The 18,207-nt window shown below is 40.8% G+C and overlaps 1 long non-coding RNA gene across 1 annotated transcript in view; it reads right to left on the reverse strand.

The window, feature by feature from the left end:
• The window catches only part of LOC137100270 (uncharacterized), a 52,443-nt gene that overhangs the window by 12,461 nt on the left and 21,775 nt on the right, over nucleotides 1–18,207 (reverse strand). Inside the window, exon 2 of the long non-coding RNA XR_010910875.1 lies at nucleotides 6,535–6,588. This is a non-coding gene — a long non-coding RNA (uncharacterized lncRNA). The remainder of the gene's footprint in view (nucleotides 1–6,534; nucleotides 6,589–18,207) is intronic.

Raw genomic sequence — 18,207 nt, forward strand, 5'->3', positions numbered from 1 at the left:
TGCTTGTGGAATGAGGAGCGGTGATTGTGTGCAGATTTTAAGGACTGCTCACCCACTAAAACACTGTGTGAATGAAAGAGAACGGCATGTTAATGAGCTTGTGTTGAAACTGGAAGCAGATTTATGCAGAATCAGTGGTCAGCGCTTTAAAAAGGTCACAATGAGCACGTTAGCCATGCTGTGTGAACCCTGCTTCCGGTCAAAACACGGGACAGACGCTTAAGCACCACTTTCTCTTTGTTCATGACATCATCATTTTCCAATTCCAATGACGCCACACTGACCTTCAGCATCTTTGATTAAGTGGTTCCTACAGGGCTTTCCGAGTGTTCCATTTGAAAGAAAAAACAAAAAACAAACTCATTCAGACAATCACGCCCACAGCCAAAAGCATGGCCATATACAGTACAGCAAGATACCCTGGCATAAGATAAAATATCAGCCACACCATTTGAGTTTTCCTACTGACAATGATCAGAGCGTTAGATGGTATGTACAGTAGTTAGCTGGGATATCTGTCAAACTCCCTTGATTACAAACATCCTTCAACAACACATGTGAAATGGAACACACACCTAAACACACATTCATGCATCAACACACACCACTGCATGCACATGCTGTGTGTACATATTGCATGCACACATTAACAGAACTGATTTAAATGTTACTGATGGCGACAGTGGAAAAAGGTGGGATGAGGAACACATCAAGGCTAATCCGGCCAAGGATTAGGAGCAGGCAAATATCAGCGATAATAAACAAATGACTAACATTCCCAGCTTGTGTGGTTACAAGCCCCAGGGCTCCAGCTAGAACCCAGAAAGGTCTGGATCCAATCCCTGCTGTTTATCAGTGCGAGTAGAAGTGGCCACTTGTGAAACCTCCATGACAAACACTCGGGGGACAAAACCCCAGAATGGTGAACAGAGCAGTCCAACCAAATCCCTCCTCCCACTTTGATTTATAGCAAAGACCATATCTTAAAATGTTGACTGAAACAGCCTTTGTGTTACCACACCATTATTTACTATGACATGGCACTTCTTGATAATTTGATTTTGCCTTTGCCAGTTTGTAGTGACTGACACTCAGCCACTCCTTCATCATTTTAAGTCAACACCGAAGCGGAGTCAGCTAGTACACTATTAGCCAACAGTAATTATAGATGTTATGAGAGAACAGCACATATTGTATTGTATCACATGAAGCTCCTGGAGAGTAAATATGCAGATTGAATGTGTACTTAAAAAAAATTATGTTGTCTTGGTTTAGGAAAAACACAACTCATAGAGAATCCTTTCAAAACATTCAGAAGTGTCTGTTTGCACTAATTAATTATATTTAATGTTGTGGTTGCTCACCAGATAAGAACCAGACTTTTTCCCTTTCAGTTGATAAATGTGAGATATGTGGGGCTGTTCATTGGCACCAGGTTATAAATTACTCTTGCTCAAGGGCATCACAAGTAGTGGCACAAGTAGTAACATTATAAAGGCAGCAGACTAAAGCAGCCATTAAGCATTATTGACAAAATATTGATTACTTGTCTAGCCATCACTATGGAGATTTAAGACAAACATCAGACAGATAAAGTAATGGGTCATAAAAAGTTGTGACAGGTTGGTTAATTAGCAGTGTGTGATACAACCAAGATCAAAGGTAAAGCAGTGAACGCACATTGTAATTTGCCCGGTGCAGATTTTTGCAATGAGGAAGTTGTGCACAAAAGGAGAACAGGCTTCCACGGGACGCAACACATTTTCCTCCAATTCTTGTACCTATTCATTTGGCTTACGTGGCATCAGATGAGATGGTTCACAATGTCTTAACATGGACCGTGCACTGTAGTGTGTGTGTGTGTGTGTGTGTGTGTGTGTGTGTGTGTGTGTGTGTGTGTGTGTGTGTGTGTGTGTGTGTGTGTGTGTGTGTGTGTGGTCGTGGGTATGCCGAGAAGTAAAGTCTTGCCATTGCTCTAATCCACCTGTTTTGTTTCAGTTCACTGTTCAGAATCAAGGTAGAAAAGTGCCAAGGCAGCAACATTTTGCCTTCTCATTCAGTGTTTTACCTGCTGAGCTCAGAGACTCACCAAGCCTGAAGAGCTCCGTCACTTTAACCCTGTCCCTGAACATGTCCCAAGCCAGCACAAAAGCCATCTGGGGTGCGGCTGAGGGCTTTAGCAACAAAATAACTCTTTCAATCTTAACTCTGCATGGTTCTGACTGCAAGGCGTTGAGGTCGCCAATACCAAGACTCTTACTGGACCTTCCCCTCCCTCTTTTCCACCCTTCTAATCCTGGCCTACATGACTGATTCCAACTGAAAGCCCCACACGCTAGAGGTGGGAGCCAAAAGTACTGTGAAATTCAAAAAAAAAGACCACCTGCTCTTCAAACTAAATTGCACTCACTGAAGTCAACGGGGAAGAGAGAGAATGAAAAGGAGGAGAGTGAGAGGCAAAAATGAGTATGAATAAAAAGAAAGACAAGTCACAGCTCTCCCTCTGTGATCTTGGCAGACAGAAGAACAAATTGCATTTCTGCGTCATGGCACCCGAAGGTCAAAATTGGCATAGGGTCTCTCTCAATACCGTTTGTGTGTGAGCATGTTGATATAGGTTCCATCCGTTCCCACCAGAGAGCCAGAGAGGTGCACAGGCCTGCCTTTCAGCCTTTCATCTTGGCTTCTTTGTATTCTGCTACACTTGTGTCTGTTGTCTCTCCCCTCTATTGGGCAGAATTGACTATTATTATTCCAAACAGCATTATTTTTATTAATGCCACAGGTCTACGGACTGTGCACTCCCTGGGAGCAGGGTCTGGACAGAGTTGCAACCAATCTCCCTAGATAAAAGCTCAGCAGAGAGCTGTATGCAAGCCAGACAGCTCAGATAGGCCTTCATCCTCCCTCCTAATTCTCAGACATAGGTACAGTCTCTACAAAGACTAAGACATGGCTTTAATCTTAGCACTCAGCCAGACAGAAACATTTGAAATGAGAGCAGCACTCTAGAAGGCTATCAAAAGTCCCTTTGGGTTGTCACAACAAACTATTGCAAAACTATTATCAGGAAATGCGTGGGTATAATTGAAAAAAGAAAAAAATATATATATACATAATGCAAAAGTTTGGAAAACCTAGAAAGAGCGAAAAAGGTTTTAGAGTTGTGCACAAAGTGCTTAGGTTTAAAAGTCATGAAATATTATCTACTGGTGCTGCAGTTTATGTGGGTGCCCTCCATTTCTACTGTGGCTTATATTGTTGGTGGTTCGTATGTACATGGCGCTGAGGCTGTTTCCTAAAGTCAGCCATGCGTGACGAGTTATTTTAAAGGTGGTGTGGAGAGCTGACGTGTGGCCAGGCCAAGGAAGGACAGCCGCTGGGGTCTCGGCTCAGTGCCTCAAGCCCCGCACTCCAGTGGTCACACAGCATCAGCTCCCGGCCCGAACCTGGACACTGATTTATGGGACAGGGGGATTACCATCAAACCAGCCATAAAGACCACCCAGATGGTGGCATAGGATGACAGCCACATGTACACACACGCACACACAAACACACACAGCCAAATTCAAATATAAATTCACACACTGTAAGTGTGTGTGTGTGTGTGTGTATATATATATATATATATATATATATATATATATATATATATATATATATATATATATATATATATATATATATATATATATATATATATATATATATATATATATATATATATATATATATATATATATATATATATATATATATACACAATATATAACTGGAGTAATTTTCTATCTCAGCTAACCCGATTAAAAATCAGAAGAACCTTCCATGTATTTACAGATGCCGATCTCAAGCGGTTCATCAAAACCCCTCTGAATTCTCTGAAATGGGTGACAGTCAGTTTGATGTTTTGTCAGTGCATGTACTAACTTTCTCACACATTTTCCACCAAGTCACATTTCTTTTTCACCAAGTCACATTTGTTTTGAAAAACATCCATAAAGACATTCCGAAAAAGATAAAAAAAAAAAAAAGGAAGAAAAGTACATATTTCTCATACTTGCTGCACCACAGTACAGCTCAACCTCAAAGCAGCAGTTGGATGAGCAGAACAATGAGAGTCAATGACAAATCGGACATGGTGCATTCCTTAGACAAACACTTACTTCAGAAAGGCAGAAACGTAGGCAAACACTCACCTGCCCTAAGCTAATAACGCATGTAGAGGACAAAACACACACTTCTCACTCTTCTATCTTTGTGAGAACACTTATTGATATAATGCAATCCTAGGGCTTTTACCTTAACCCTAAAACCCAGTCTTAACCCTGAAACAGTCCTCTGAAGCTGTGAGGACTGGTCAAAAGGTCTTTCCTTTCTAAAATGTCCTCACTTTTTTGGTCCTGACTAAGTAGTAAGTGAGAGAAAACACACACAGACTTGAGCTTGTCGCTTTTTAAAGACAATGATGGGAATTAGACTGTGCTGACACAGTTTTGAACAAACGTGGGACCAGATTACCTCATGCAGAAAAACTAAAAATCCTATTAAAAGTGAGATTTTATACAACATAAGGATAAATGCAAATGATGTTTGCTCCTTCGTGCTGTAATTCTTTGCTTGTTATGCTGAAAACAGACTGCTACACAATTAAAATGTACTGTCAATGACTCTTCTGTTAGGGGTTTGTCTAAATCGCTAAAGCCCAGCAATAAACACAAATAAATGGATTTTAATCATGTCCATCAACATGGCTGCAGGAGGATGATTTCAGCAGCTTACAAATGTTTGTTAGGTTCCAGATTACAAAACACATGTAGGTCTGGCCCCATAAACACAATGTGGCCTCCTCAAAAGCTGTGTCTATGCATGTTCATGTGTTAATGAACATGTGAAACAATGGTTAATATTGACTGCATCCCTGTGTGGCGAGAAATCACGTACACACTTTTTTACGCTGCATCACGCACACATTCCTAATACACCACCAAAGACAGCAGTGTTCCACTCAGTGGGATGGATCCTCAACACTTCCTCACCATGTGATTCACTCCCTCTGCCCTTTGATTGGATGCTCAGAGGCAGAGAAGATGAAGAGAAGAGCGGTGGTAGTGGAGGGCAGTGGGAAGCTGGCTGGCAGCAGACACATGAGAGAGAAAAAATTCCTGCACCATTGCCATGGAGATGAGTCAACAGCAGTTTGGGGGGAGAGCAGAGAAGGCCGGGGGTTGTGGGGCACAGGCTGACCTGCTGTAGTTAACAATTCATCTCCATATCCGGCTACCAAACGATTGGGCAAACACGGAGTGCCGCGGAGTCAAAAGGGCCCCAAGGGGCTGAGAGAGGGGCATCGCCCTGGGGCGACATGCTGACAGGTACAAACTGGCTGGTAGAGGCTGAACCAGCTGAAAGCAGGAGTATGGGATAGGGGGCACTAGTATGGAGGGAGGGTGGCGATGGGATGTGGGAGAGGGCTGAAGTACGTTCAGTGCCACAAGCTCCTGCACACTTACAAAACAGCTCTGATGGATGGAGGTCTTTGTAAAGCAGTGTATTTAAGGGACAACTTCAGACATTTGACTTAATAACCGTTGTGTACACAATCACCATACAGACAGTAAAGACAACATTTAATCTTCTCTAATCACGTTTGGTTATTTGTCAGCCTGCAGCCTGGATTTGCTTGTTCGTTGATAAATCGTTATTATTGTCCAAAAACTATTAGAAAGAACATCAGCCAGACACGCTGCCCCACTGGATTATATATTTCTTCATCCCATAATCGGTGACCTTTCTATTTTCAATAAACTTTGTACCATAAGCTCCAATTTGGCAACTCCTTGTATTGTGGCTAATGAACTGCATGTGTGCAACATTTAAGGTGGAATTACAGAGACTCCAAAGAGTGTTTGCAATTTTCACACAAGTCTTGCTTTTTGGAATGTAGAAACATGTCACCCAGTGGTGTGTCTGGCTGGTGTGTTTTGGGACAACAATGGGGCTGACATCTAACCAAACGTGAGGAGTTTTGCTTTTGGCATCTGTTGCTAAATGATAGGATTCATTAATAAAATTAGCAAAGTTCTCCTTTAAATCATTTTTGTTAAAATGCCATGTGGAGGATGGGCAGACTCTTAAGTTCACCACAACAAACATCACCCAGTAAATTCTTAAATGCATTCTTCATGTTAAACTAAACTGTAAAACAACCGTTGCTACCTGTTGTGCCAACTGTTAAATTGGGAGTTGCATCACTTTTAATGAGCCTTAACCACAGTAACAGTAAAAGCTTCTGCAATATATCCCCTCCTAAACGCTTAGTCTATCCAGGTTAGATGGACTAACGACTACAAAAAACTACAGAACAGCACTACAGGACAAACAAGCTAGAAGATAAGGACACAGCAACTAAGACAGCCTAATAGAGACAAAGTACAAGTACATGTTGTACACAGAAGATGTTTACAGAAGAGATCTTTAATACTGAATAAACTTCAAGACACTATTAGTTTAAATATTTATATATACACTCACCAGAAGATCCCTGGAATGAAAGTTGGCATCTTATTCCATGAATTTAGAGGCACTCTGAAAAAAAACAAAAAATGGGAAAAACAAAACAAACAAATGAATAAATAAAAATGACAAATGTCACTTCACACACACATTTAGCTCTGCGTTGCTGAATCCGCTTAACTCTTCATGCTCCATTTGTTCAGCTGGATTCATTTAGGTGAAACAGTGCTAGTGTGTGTAATACGAGGTACAAATGGAAAATGGTCCAAAGCCTCAACCCACAGGACCAGAATCCAAAACACTGACCAGCCGTGCAGAGCGCCGCTTGACAATAACGGGTGAGAGACAGAAATAACAGATGAGCGACGGTGGGATCTCATCAATGTCACATCATTCAACAGTTAAACCGCAAGGTTTCAATACTGCTTTTATGTTAGGCTAGACTTTACGTAGTGTTGAGTTTTGTCTCAGTCAGCACATGTTGTCCTGAGTAACTTTATGCACTGTCATGGTTTGGTCCGCTCCCCAGAACGGCAAACCAAATCTCATTAACCAATTGGCCATGTAACTTTGAAGGGTTGAAATGCCACCATTACAACAGACCTTTCAGTGGGCAGTGGTGCGAGGAGGGTGTGTGAGCAGAGAGGACCTGTTACTGGTTCTTCACTGCTACTCACGTCAGAGCACAGTGTTTTCATAAACACAGCTGAAGCATGTCCTTCTTTTAGTGGGAGTTAGGGATCTTCTAATAATCCACCCAACTAATTTTATAAATGAAAAACAGGTCTGTATAGGTCTTTATAGTGTGTCTGTCAGAAAACAGAGAAAGAGAAAGGAACAAAAGCATAGGGAAAAGTACGATTATTACAAAAAAATAGTAGAAGTTAAGAGTCATTTCCCAAAAGGTGTGTCATTTAGGGAGCTCGGGACGAACTTCTGGCCGTGGCTGAGCTCTAAATTTAGCATATTTACTAAAATAAAAAGTGAGTTCAGTCCCTGGCACTGGCGCTTTCTCCTCCCCATTCATGACCTCAGTGGTGTGGCCGGCGTCACTCCTGACGAAATACTGACCATATAAAACAACAAAAAAAGACCTCCTCAAATACTCAGAGTACATAAGGAAACAGCCGCAATTTAATGTTCCCTGTAAATGATCCTATTACAGCAATCCAAGTCCGAATCAACAGAAAAAACGGCTTAGCACATTCTAATTTTAGAATGGAGTCTGTGCTAACTTTTATTTCACATAACAACCTTAAAAGAGAACACAGACTCTGGTTTGATATGAAGAATTAAAAAGGACAAGAAACATAAGGAGTTCACTTTATATACATATTGTGTGCTCATACAGTAAAAAGTAGTAAATGGTGTGTGACGCATGCACAAAGCTACTTGCGTTTTTTTTCTATATCCATACTCCATACTGTGGATGGGCCTGTGTGTGGCAGGCTGGGGAGGATGCCCCAGGGCCAGGCTGAGGAGTAACTGAAGCAGAAGTCACTATCTAAGCTCTAAAGCATGTGCGTATCAAGCTTGTAACTAAAACACAGGCATAAACACAAGCGATGTTAGGGATTAAACTCTGCAGCACCGCCGCAGGAAATCACAGACAGCACAGGTGTAACTATCGCCGTGGACGCATTCTTAGTGAAGGGCTGCCTGACAGCTCATCATCTTCCCTTGTCTGTAGTGTGAAACCTGTATAAACATCTGCAGGTATTTGTATGTCTCTGTGTGTGTGGAATTGGAGTCACAGGTGAGCAGGACACACACACACAGAGGGATTACAACAGCCTAATGTCATGTCAAAGAAGCCTTGCGGAAGAACGCAACATATTGTTTCAAAGACTTAAATATTTCCTTCCAGTCCATTCTGATCTATTATGTTTCCGTCTCACTATCCCTCAATAGTCTGATCGGATTATTAGGTTTTTTTTGTTTATTTTTTTAAATCTCACATCGTTTTAAACATATCTTTTATATTTGTTGTAGATTGTTTTGTTCTCAAAACGTTGTGGTAAAATGTAAAGATTAAGATTGTATCGAAGGGGGGAGGGAGAAAGGGGGGAGGCAAGAGGCTTTCCCCAGTAAACAGCACCCTCTAGAGCAGCACCCTACATTCAAACCTGCACTTTACTCTCACTCTACAATCTCTGCTTCAGCTACAGAACGTTTTACGCACATGGGACATTCGTCCGACACAAATCCTTCATGTAAAATGCCCTCAAAAATCTTTCCATTTTTAAAATGACTAAGCCAGACAATCTGTTTTATGAGAGGTTGTAGTACTCTCTGGCTTATTTGTGAGGTGAGGTTGGATTTTTCCCCACTGTGAGCTGATAATGAGGCAGGCCGTTATTAAGATGTTTGCTTTAATCGTGTGCAGGGTTATTAGGGGTGGTTTACAGTACACACGAGAGATTAAGGTAGGCCATGCATGACGGAAAGAGCCGAGGAGGCCAACGATAAGCCAGCTACCCTCAACTGTGAAGTGGGCTGAGAAATATGAGCGCACGGTAGGACATGAAGCTCAGCAAGACAAACCTCTCTCCCTCTCTCTCCCTTTCTTTCCATCTCTCGGTCTCATTCGCTTTCTGCGTTTGCCTCGAATCGTATTACACAACCACAAAGGAATGCCTCGTATATCGGAGACAGATTTAAAACAAGCAGCAAAGAAAAGAACAGTAAAGAGAGGATCGCGGAGGGACCTTTAAAATCAGTAGGTGTTGTTTGGTTCCTTTATATTTGGATAACAGAAGAAAATGGCAGGGAGCTTGGCAGTGCTGTAAAGGCACACCACAGCGACACACAAGTCCAGACACATACTAACTACTTCACACATGCTTACATAAACTAAAGCTGCCTGAGACACACCGTTATCTGCACCAACCAGGGAGCACTACACACTTCCTCTATATTTTTCCATGACCATTAATAAAAATAGACATTGTAGTGTTTCAATGCAATTTGTTGGAATTTGGGGAGCACTTGAAAATCCATCTTTTTATGAGCACTCAGACTTTCCCACAGATCTCCCACCCAATCAGCCCTGCACACAAAGCCTGAAACGGAGCCACTTAAACGTGACATATACCACCCATGTTTAATAGAACTGTGTTGCAATGAAAAAAATGATTTTTCTTCATATGCATTGGTTAGCCACAATTAAAAGAATCCTGTTTTGAACATTCCTAAAAACTGTTCTTACTCTAAAGTGAAAGTAAATCAGAGCTTGACTAAAACATCCTCTCACATCATTTAATCTCCAACGCAACAGCACATTGATATGAAACAAAAGGTGGAGTTGGTTTACGTCAGCACAACAAATAAACCACAAAAATCCATGGTTAAAATGAACATTTTACACATCCTTTTACACTGCTGGGCTTGACTGCATTAATAATAGGGATGTGTGTGAGTGTTTGTCTCTTGTGTGTATAAAGTTAGCAGAAGGTCAGAGTAGTGAAGTATTAGAACACTGTTTGCTCTCCTCCATGTACTCTTGGGGACCAGCCTATTTGAGAGTTTGAACAGTGACGTGTAAAACCCATGAAAACAGGACATAGCACCACACTGTTTGTTTAAGAACACCCACAGAACAGAGTGCCATTACAAAACAAAATTCCTCCTGTCCATCAAATCCTACCTGTTGAACAAGGTATGACACTGATCGGAAATGGTAGTTACGAGAAGATCGACTTCATGATGGAGTAACTTGCAATTCTCACAAAACATTTAAACGCCAAGGTCTGAACCATGAAGAATGTTCATGCCCACGTGATGTACTTTTCTCGGTCTTAAAAAAAGTATTTTGAACCATTAATCATACCAGAGCAGTCATCTTTAACTCAATTTTCATTATTTTTTTTTACATTTTTAATTGATTACTCATGTCATTTTTGTTTTTATACAAGAATTAAATTAATTTTTTGTTCAATATAACACCAGGAGCCCAAAACCCAAACATATTTAACAAAAAGCATAACAGGAACCACCACAGCTTTGATTAAAAACGGATATAAATAATTCACAGAATTATCCTCAGAGCTTCCAGTTAATTGATCACGAAAAGCGGCCCAAATGATTATTACCGTGTCGTGATAGATGATTATCACCATAAACTGTTACAATTCGAGGACCAAAGGCAACAGTTTATTAAAAACGCCTTTTTTCTCCTGTGTGTCCAGCATCTGTTATGTATGAAACATATTAAGGATGTTTTCTGCAGAAACGCATGAGTTGTTCTTATGCAACATGTAATTCAACTCATTAAGACACATTGAGGCATCTGATAGCAAAGTAAGAGCGACACTAGGTAGAAATCCATGATTTGCAATCCCTGAAAAGCGGAGAGAGGCACCACATGATTCCTGCTCCCTCCTCTCTCTGCCACGATCCACATATCAGAGGAGCCATTGGGAGAACTGGATGTGATTTGTATGTGTGTTTTTGAAGAGGGGTGCTCATAAACAGCCATGAAAGGGGCCCCTCTATTCAGCTCGCCAGCCGAGATGCGCTTCACTGGGCCAGCCTTTTGTTTTCCCTTGTTCACAAAACTTTAAGCATTGAAAAAGAAAAACGGGGTTGATTCTCTTGATGTGTGCAGGCCCAAATGATGCCATTACATTGGTGCCCGCTTTGGTTGAAAAAAAAAGGCTTCAGTAGCGCTTGAAGTGATTTAAAAGATGCAGGAGAGAGCTGCCTGCAAATCCTGTTTGAGAATGACACTGGAAGAGAATGGGGAGGCACAATGCCATGCTACTGATTATTCTATAGTATGTAAAATTGCTCTCAACTCCATGAGTGCCATGGATGTTAAAACAAAAGATGGGGAACATTCCTTTGTCACGTGATGAGGGTCAATGTTCTGTGGTGGTGCGTGGGGTCAGGAAGTTCACCAAACTTCCCACGCTGCCTCGCACCATAAGACCATGGTTAAAGCCTGCAACACTTCATTACTGGAAGGGGAAATTTGTATCCAAAACGCCTAGTGCCCACACAGTGATGAGCCATCAGAACAAAATATACACAAAACTTCCTTATGAGCATGACAAGGCTAACCCGTCAACTACAGCACACACCTGGGAATGACTAAGAGAGTGAAAGAAAACATTCTTCAGAAAATAAATGTTTATCCACATTAATCCAAGAGAAAATATAGTGTGTTAGTGTAGTCATAGTGGTGCAATACATAAATAAATGTTACATATCTATTGACAATGTGACTCTGTAAAGGAAAAGGACAAATTTAGAATGATTACAGTGGAGTAAGCAGGTAATCATTTAACAAGTGTCAGTCAGTGGTATTACACGGGGGCTGTCATCATGATGCTCGACCATCGACAGCAACCTAATAGGCTTGAGAACCCGACAGTGTCAACAAAGGGACGGTGCCAAACAAAACCACTTGTGGTGGGATGCTGAACAGGACAGGTCCAGTTCTTCTACAATCCACTCAGCAAACATTGACAGTTACATAATGGCTCATTGACATCCCAGCTATCAGGAAAAACATTTCACGGTGATTTTCTTTTTCATAAATAAGGTTCTATATTTAGCAGCCACCGACACACACTCTCAGCTGAACTATGCAGGGTTTCAACTTCTTAATAGTTTGCAAATTTGTGAGGATGCTGTAATAGAATCATATTTTCAGCACGTCATAACTTGGAATAAAACATATAATGCATGACTGACTTTATTGGTGATGGTAACATCCGACATTTTATATTATTATAAAATGTAGATATCATACTTGATTTAGTCTACTTGGCTTTGTAAATTATTAATCCTTTATAGAATTGTTCTATCGTGTGATAAACTTCTAAAGATGATAAAAACTACTTCCACCCTTTTTTCATATCCATTTGTACATTTTGTTTAATACCCGTATGGGTTTTCCTCATTACAAAGTCATATTCATAAACATTGACAATTATACAGTCTAATACTCTAGATACAGTAGGGGAAGTGGTGGAAAAGCACATTTCCTTCATTTTATAATACTTTGCTCGGTTTTAGGGAGCAATATTGTACTTTTTTTAATTTTTTTTACCTCGCTACATTTATATGACTGGTTATTAGTTACTTTGCAGATTCTGATAAACAATCCTATTTATAAACAACAGATAAATTAGGTATTACTATAAGTTGTGAATGATTTATTACTATAATTTGCTCCCACTTAACCAGATGAAACATTACTGTTAGGTACACCTTACTGTTCAACAACATGTGTTATATATAGTGTTTTATTTTGTGCTTTAGTGAGATTTAGCTTTGTACTCACACAAGCAACAATTTAAAAGTGAGAGTTCCCCTTGTGCAGCGACCGTATTTGTAGACTATGATATTGCTACTTTTACTTAAGTAAAACATCCCACTGCTTCTTCCACTGTGGCATAGGGGGCTCATTGGAGCCATGCATGAGAATGGGCCTCCTTTATCAACCTTCAGCAGTCTTCAATAATGAGGTAACGACTTTGATTTTAAGTAGATGCAATAGTGCAGGAAAAGTCTAATCTCTGAAAACATTGATAGCTGGAAATCATTCTTTTACAAGGCACACCAGGTGAGCCAACTGAACACACTTAGATGGGCTCCAAACTGATGGGTTTTTCCCCACTTAGCATATGTGTGAGCTGTCTGGCCTGCCAAGCTATATCACGTCTAATTACACATGACAGGGCTGTCAAATGCCCTAAATACCTTGCTTATCAGTGCTTGTTAGTAAGAAGTAAGTTTGACAAGTTTTCCACCAGTGCTGAGACCTGCATTTTAGGAAGCATTGTAGTAGCAAAAATGCTAAACACTACATGCTGAACATGACACCACTGCTGCTCTTTGGCAAAAGATTGTAAGTATTGTGTTTCTTGCATACTGTACTACATGACATGTAAAAGACAGTAATTTAAATAAATTAACTACTTATCAAATTTTGCAATGCAACCATACTTTACAGATTAGTCTGTCAAACTCATGCACCCTTTCCCAGAGTTTTCCCCGGGGGGAAAAAATAGACTGCACTTCCATTTGGAACGTAATTTTAAATTAAAACAAACCCAATTTAATGGCGATCCAAAACCACTCAAACCTGTGTCCATCTTCCTAACAATAAGTGGAGTCTGAGATAATTCTAATTCCAAATGTTTTTATGAAATCCATCATTTACCAGCCCAGTACTCTTTATTTTTAGTACTTGATATGTATATAGGAGTTCAGTCTTCATTTGAGGTGTTGGATTTAGCAAGCTGGTAATGTTATACAACACATTGACATGGAGTGTGCTCAAATTTGAACTAATGCAAGATGATGTGGTATCATATTCTTAACGCTTCCTTTTGAAACCAAGTAGCAGGTTCTCAAGAATCAAAATATAACCGGGGGAGACCCTAGAGACCATGATGTCAGTGTAAGTCTTTTCCAGGATGCTTGATATGGGTCCTGTGGGCTCCTGCTGATAAGATTGAGGAGCAGGTCTTTCGGAGACCCTCAGCAAACTGGTTGCAGGCTAACAATGCTGCCTCAGTTTCAGCTATCGGGCCATCTTACCACAGACCGCATGTGGGCTAGCCGGACACAGCTAATTAATTACGACTGTCAGAATGGGACTAGCTCCTCTTGCAGAAACCATAAACCACCATACCTATAGTGTAGAACTACTGAACATATAAAAGAAAAGGAACTTGGGGGGAGGTAGCTTTATTCTGCAGTAGCTAAAGAAACCTTTGCAAAAAAACACTGTGCCAGATTCAGCAATGTCAAGCAAGCATTTCTCACTTTTGACCCTCCTTGCACAAGCACTGCCACAGAATCTCTGTTGAACTGGTTGGTGGCAAAATCACTGATCTTTATGATGCCTGTTGTTTCAGATACAACAAGGTGTTGCTCACGAGCATATGCTCAAGAATCTTTAAGCCTCAGAAAGTTCTCACTAATCCTTCTCCATACCACAGTGTGTCAATAATCAGGAATGCACTGCCTAAACTAAAGCATTGTTCCTCTGCCAAAAGAATCACAAATATAAGCACTGACACAGCCTCTGGGCACTGCCATCTCTGCAAAAGAAATGAACTAAAAAGCAACAACAAGATGAGAAGTGAAAGGAGGACGCTTTGAAATCTCTCCAGAGAGCTTAACGCTGACTAAATTATAAAGAGTTTTACTACATAGTGTGGGGGGGGGGGTATAGCGTTGTACTATGTGGGACTGTCTAAAGCAGTTCAGTAGTTGCTTCTTTATACAGTAGGAAAAGTTAAAGCTCCGAAGAAGACCAGCTGTTGTCAACAGTTGGATATCTTTGAACTAACAATAAATCTTGAGACAGCAGGAGATATCCTCTTCACTCCTTTGAACTCAGCTCTATTAAGAGTCCAATTCATATAATACCAAAAAAAAGAAAAATAGAAAAATTATCTAACAAGGCTTGAACTTACAGGATAAGCCGAAAGGACAAAATAAAATAAAATATAATATAATATGATATATGGCAAGCTGCCACCCTCAGGCTGACTAGATAGTGTCTAACAGGTCTCCTGTACCTTAAACTTTCAACTTAGTACTTTACAGAGGTTAAATGGTAGCTGACATGTTAAGAGTAATTTTGACATAAAACATGTAACAGCAACCCAACCGTCATTCACAAAACTCGTACTCTGACAGTTCATATTCTGACATCAGGCATGCAGACATGAGTAGTCCATCATGTGTAAGACAATAGCTTCCCTGTTGTCTTGCCTGTCTCTTTCTTACTCTCTCTCTCTCTCTCTCTCCTTTCTCTGCATGTGTGTCTGTGTTTTCGACTACTGCGGTATCACAGAACAGAGAAGCGCAGAATTGGGCAAACGGATGCGGCTGCAGCGGTGAGACCACTATGGAACACCCCGGCTCTGAAAAGGTTCTCATGAGACCTTTATTGTATGGGGTGGCTAGCCGCACATATTGTTCTATTTCCCCAAGATGCAAAGCCTTCCTGCAAGCCACAACAATGAGCATCTTTGTCAAGCAGCACTATTATCACACATTACCGTAAATGACAGGAGACAGTAGTGCGTCAAAAACCCCATCTAATCATCTCCAGGTATGTGCTTGTCAAGAAACTAAATGAAACATGTGCAAAGCTGAGCCCATGCACTTTTAGAGTCTAAAAGCATGTGAGTGTTTATCTGAAAGCTTTTACACCTGAAAGGTATTTAAGAGGTGTTCGCCATAAATAGATTTTCAGATTTAGCTATATTTTTTAATCTGTTGATTGAGTTCATGCTTCCAATTATATACTGAAATTTTAAACTACAGGACACATGGGGACACAAGTAACTCGCTTTTTGGACGAACTTACTGGCAGCTTAGAGACTTTAGGCTATGAAGTTGCTCCTTGTAGAAACCAGGTTTTGTGATCGTTTTCTGCAGATGGACTGCCTTCATGACGTCTTGGTGCATGAAATTGATTCAACAAATTAAAAATAAAAAAAAGGACATTTTACTGCAAACTGACTCTACACTCACTGTAAATAGACCCAGAAGAGCTGAAAACTCAGATCACCTTGTGAAGTCAACAGGTCAGAGCTAATCAGATGAGACAAAAACACTTGACCCTCTCTTCTAGGATACAACCCAACCTAAACTTGACCCCTCTATCACCTGATTTAAGCGTCTTCATCTTAGAAAGATCTGGTTGGTTAAGCATTATGTGACCCCAGCCTTAAATAACTTGGTTGCCTCATTTGGCAAGTGCCCACTCGTCCTGATGTCATGCGTCTAATTGCGCGTACTGCATGGGATGTGAAGTCTGATATAAGGTACATTGTTGACTGTGTATGTGTATGTGTGTGTGTGTGTGTGTGTGTGTGTGTGTGTGTGTGTGTGTGTGTGTGTGTGTGTGTGTGTGTGTGTCATCAGGAGCCAAGCTAACACTTGCCTGCAGCAACACACATGCACTCATGTCTTCACCCGCCACAACCTATCATTATTGCTGTCACGTAGCCACCTCTGCAGCAGGCCTCACAAGCCCCAACAACCACTGGCACACACACCTGGAGGGCCAAACACTTAGTTCCCAGCCATGTACTGCATAAACACAGCATTTTAACAAACACACACACAAATATATACACACTCACCTATTCATACAGTATCCTGCAGTCTCAGCCTCTATCTTGCCCCTCCCATTCTCTGTGTCTTACTTTTCTATCTTCCCAACCACAAATGCTTTGGTGCTATTTAACTTATTTCCTTTGTTATCATTTTCCACACCAGCTGAGAGAAACAGCACACACACAGTGCACAGCCAAGTTGGCAGGCACTTCCAGGCTGCTCCTAGACAAACAACAGGCCACGGTACATATACGAGAACAAATACGGTGCAGAGAAATGCTTTATGAGAAGCTGAACTCAACAAAAGAAAAGGAACTTTCTAATCCAGATTCAGGCAGCAGATTATGACTCTAAAAGCCTGATATTTAATCATAATGGCTTCCTCATATAGGTTTCTTCATCCATGTTTGCTTGAGCCAAAACTACTCGAGAGTGTACACACTTGAAAGAACACATAAGACCACTAAGTAAACATGCAACTGACGTTGTACACCTGAGCCCGGCCCGCCGGCCACACACGAGTGACCTTTACAAAAGCTGTCACCATGACAAATCAGACATAAGAAAACTTCTGAAGATCCCGAATGGTTTAAGGTCGCTCAGGGCAAACAGACACTTCAGGCCAAGTTAATCAAGTGACAATGAAAGAGCTCATGCTATGTGCCTTTTCTTTATCATGTTCCAAGGCTGTCTTTGGCCTATGCTTGCTCTACACCATGTTCTATTCAAAGAGGGCTTAGTTCATAGCAGGTTGCTGTGAAAGGTGTGTGAAACCTGAAACTCGCAGGCTTAAGATGTGTAGTGTGCAAATGGAGAATGCAGAAAAACAGCATATCACACCTTACCATCTTAGATTACTGCAAATCAGAAGCAGATTTACTAGAAAAGCAATGTATTGTGTGGTAAGGGCCTTGAACATAAATTATTTTATTTCTTTAATCTGCAGCAGAGAGAACAGATCTGATACAATTTCTCTTGTGATGTGATGCGATGCGATGATGCGAGCCCTGTGTAGCCTGTTCCTCATCTCTACTCTAGTGAAGTAGCTCAATGATACCAGCATAGCACTCCTGAAACCCTCCCATGAACCGTTCGGTGGTCAAACTGCATTGTAGGTAAAACGCACCAGGTTTTTAAAAGATGGAGGGTAGGATAAAGTAAAAAACAAAACAAAACAAAAAAAAACTCGCTTTGCTTCTGCTGCACTCATTTTAACAATTTTTACGTCCAGTGTGAGTAAGTGTGAGAATTTTTTGGGAGTGGATTACTAAAACGATGGAGTACACTTTAAAAACTAGTCAGGTGCCCATCGGTAAATTTAAACTGCTATTCATACTGGCCATTGTAACATGAGTCATGTGCCCGAAACCAGACTTCAAACACTCAAGTGGAAGTGCCCTGGTAGCTGTTTGCCATGAAGCACACTACAACGTCACCAGTTAAAGTTCAACTTGGGACTTTTTTGAAAGTCTAAATAAAAACTCCTCATGAGCAGATTACTGTTCAATCAAATACTCTGCCTAACAGAGTCAAAATACACCCTGTTTGTAATACCAGCCTTAAGTATGGCATTGTGCAATGCAGGGCTTTCTTAGTTTT

The sequence above is a fragment of the Channa argus genome, chromosome 15 (genome assembly GCF_033026475.1).
Source record: "Channa argus isolate prfri chromosome 15, Channa argus male v1.0, whole genome shotgun sequence".
Classification (NCBI taxonomy): domain Eukaryota; kingdom Metazoa; phylum Chordata; class Actinopteri; order Anabantiformes; family Channidae; genus Channa; species Channa argus.